At 36.1% G+C, this 3757-nt stretch overlaps 1 pseudogene across 1 annotated transcript; it reads right to left on the reverse strand.

Moving 5' to 3' along the window:
- Nucleotides 1-249: 249 nt before the first annotated feature.
- Nucleotides 250-1828, reverse strand: LOC143186234 (uncharacterized; annotated as a pseudogene). The gene is made up of 2 exons (XR_013003030.1): nt 867-1828; nt 250-758 (listed from the first exon to the last, which is right to left on the reverse strand). The product of XR_013003030.1 is annotated as an uncharacterized LOC143186234 (transcript).
- Nucleotides 1829-3757: the final 1929 nt, after the last annotated feature.

Consider the following 3757-nt stretch of genomic DNA (forward strand, 5'->3'; position numbering starts at 1 on the left):
AAAATACATTCATTTTATATAACAGTTATTGAAATCTGCATAGTTTACAGTTTCTCCCAATTTCAGGGACTTCTCTACTTGCATATTATTTTCTTATTTACTATTTATTACCTGCAGTTTCTTTGTTATTTCTGAAACAAGATACCAAACTACTAACGGTGTGTTATTTATATTAATTTAATTCTTAAGCATTATTATTTAAGTGACTATTACAAAAAAGTTACGATTATTGGGAATAAATTTCGGCTTTATAATGCAGAAAAAAAAGGAAGAATGAAACTATTTATGAATTTTGTTAGTTCATCGACAACATTTTACCATTATCTAACAAAAAATCCCCGGAGGAACTCAATTGGTCAAATAGATTGTTCTCTATCGTGTACACAAATTTCAGAAATGTAATTTTGACAAAAACGCGATTAAAGTTTTGGTAGTAATTATTGAAAACTTACTGCAGTAGGATACTAATCTGTTATACCAGGGCCATACAACAAGTCCTCTGCTTTTTCAAAATACTCGTTTTCTTTCATTTTCTGCGCGCTGCGCGTCATACTTATGGGCGAAGAATTTGCATTGTTGCCCGATATTGATATTCAACAAATTCATAATTTTTGAAAATTATGAATATCCCTCGTTGAATACACTCGCAGCAATAAAGGTGCAGGTTTCAATCATTTTTGCTCCGTAATTCAGGTGCTTGGGATTTAGACGCCAGACTATTGAATTGAAACTCTCATTAGAGTTTTGAGTGTGACCACCTAAAAACCTAGTTAATAAATCTTTCGACAGCTCTTTACGTATCGGTATCAGATGTTTCACGACATCTTGGCGAAGTGAAGGGGGATGGTCAAAATCATTTAGTCTACCTTCCGCTTTAGCTTTAGGCCCCTTACACCAGCTGTTGTCTCCGACCGGACAATTGTCGTGTCTTGGGTGGTCATTCGTCGATGACAAATGTTCTAATGTTGGTATTATACTCTTCATCATATCGGCTACTGAAGTTGCATTCCGCCTTATGACAGGATCATAATACGTTATCAGTTTTTTTATTAGTAAATCCGTCAATTTTCCTCTGCCGCCAATCTTAGCTGTTTTTTAACGTTTCGAAACCGCGTGCCCATTCGCTTCTTGACGTGTCCAACACACTCACTTTCAACAACTGAAAAATCATCACCGTATAGGTTCATATCTAAAATAGCTTTATATGTTTTGGAGTCGCTATCTCTAATATAATTTAGATACTTGATTCCAAATTTCTCTTTCGATCTCAGAAATATTTTGCGCACAGAGTCCACTTCTATCTTACCGGCCAATCCTGAATGGTTCGCGAAGCATTCTTCTTGGTGGTGTTCGTACAATTCAATATACTTGTCAGTATCCTTTTGTTTATTCCACAGCATATGTGCATGATAATAGCCATTTTTGACCACAAGATCTATTATCTTACCGGTATAATGTCCGATGAGCGTCGTTACGACGTATAAGGAAGTAAATCCTCGTTTCTTCCACGATCCGTCGCCAGATACTTTTAGTCCTGTTGGAGGTTTTCCATGCTTGGTGTTTTCTTCTTTTTCTTCTTCGGCGGCCTTTGCACTCAAAACATTGAACACTGAACTCGCGGCTGCGTGTATATATTGTGTATGTGTTACACAATTTTCGTGTATGCAGTTGCATGTATACCTTGTTCGAAGTCTATGAGTCCAGTAAATATATTTATTCCTGCTCGGCTAACGCCAAGAAGTCTCATGACGAAGACGATTCTTCGGCTGGCCGTATCATAATATTAATTCTTAGTTGACTATATTCGTTTCTATGTAAATAATTTGTTTTTTTTTGTCCTATTAATATTCACTTATTAACTTCTTCTTCCTGCTATTATTCTATTTTTATTGCCTTTTGTATCATTCAACACTAATGTAATTAAGAGTGCTTTTACCTAAATCCAAACACCATTTTTTTTTCTTCGTGATTATATTCTGTCTAGTTCCCTCCTTTCATTCCAATCAAATGCTTCTGCTTCGTGTAGCATCACTCTTATTAAATAGTCAAATAATACTATCCTCCTTCTAAAACCCTTTTTAAATTTTCTTACTTTTCTTTCTCTTACTTGTCCAATCTAAAAATAATATAATGACATTAATTTTCTGTATCAACAAAGAAATAACTCTGATTACACGAATATATATTGTACAGGATATACAGTACACGTTATTCGGGTGTAACATGTATATGTTTTAATATTTTAAGGGGTGGTAGGAGACCTCAAATCGGTCACAAAATGTCCTATAACATAGTTTCCGGTCTGTTTCCGTTTTATAGTAGTAATCCTTCAAAGTTAACATGTTTTACGGTAAACTAAAAGTCGGAGAATTTTGTAATTTTACAGATATATTAAGGAAGTGTAGTAGAAGACAAAAGTCTTAATACATTTTAATGTATCTTTTACGATTTAATTTTGATAAAGCTTTAAAGATCAAAAATGCTTGCGAAAAAAACGTAGATAACACACATAGACGTAGTATAACCCAAAAGACTGCCGACAGTCAGCTGTTCAAGATTGATCCAGTGATAATGTTACGAGCCGGGGCCAAGTGCAACGCTTGAGGCCGGCGAGTATGTCTGTACTTTTCACACAGGAATACGAAATCAGTTTGTTAGTAAGGTGCGCAGACGAACCTGACGCAAAGTCAGAGAGCTGCTAGGATTATATTATTGACGGTGAGGACGAACTTGATGCGAAATCAGGGAGCCCCAGGAATGGTGGAATCAGTCGCGGACGAACCTGATGCGAAATCAGGGAGTCATCAGGCAGTAAGACTACTTTGGATATTTGGTGATGCGGACGAACCTAATGCAAAATTAGGGAGCCGCAGGATTGTTAATTGAAGTCTTTACGAGGGTCTTAACGCGTGTTCAGAGTCTTCCGAAACAAACACCTTCTCAAGCAACAGAATTCTCTAACCAATGGACTCTTTTAATGTATTTGTCTCACCGATGTGTACGAGCTACTATAAAATAAGACGGAATGTAAGGAATTTTACAATGGATATATATTTTCAAACGTCTGATCCAAAGAGCTGGAGGTATGCTCGATCTCGAAGATATCGCAGGACTGCCTCTTCCTTCGAGAAAAATCCTTGTTCTCTCTGAACTATACTTTTCAAGGGCCTACCGTTGGGTCTGTCGTCAGTTCGTCTCCTTCGTCGCAAACGCTCGATTATACATACAGGCTGCCTCATCAAAGTTTCCTAACACTACTCTTCATTTCAGAACGTAGTGCTAATTTTAAGGCATTAGTACTGCAAAACGAAAGCAGCTTGGACACTATGTTATAGAACATTTTGTGATTTAATTGAGGTACCCTACCACCTCTTAAAATATTGAAATGTATATACATATGTTACACCCTGTATAATATACATACGAATTGCGCGTGCATGATCATATTTCATTTGCAAAATGTGTGGAATTAGTTGTTAATATTTTTACCACTTGTATTTACCGTATTTTTTATTCTGAATTTTATATTCAGTTGCTTGGAATTATATCATTAATATAGTGTCGTGTTATATATATCTATACATTTATTGTACAGAATAATAATTATCAAACGATTATTATAATCTGCGAACAACAGATAGTACGTAAACTGTATGCCGTACTTACGCAGTCCGTTTGAGGCTGGGTCTGTTTGGAAGTTTGAAGTCCAAACTTTGGACACAAACACCGTCGGTTGTGGGATAATATTAAGTTGCTG

This window comes from Calliopsis andreniformis, chromosome 12, assembly GCF_051401765.1.
Source record: "Calliopsis andreniformis isolate RMS-2024a chromosome 12, iyCalAndr_principal, whole genome shotgun sequence".
Lineage (NCBI taxonomy): Eukaryota > Metazoa > Arthropoda > Insecta > Hymenoptera > Andrenidae > Calliopsis > Calliopsis andreniformis.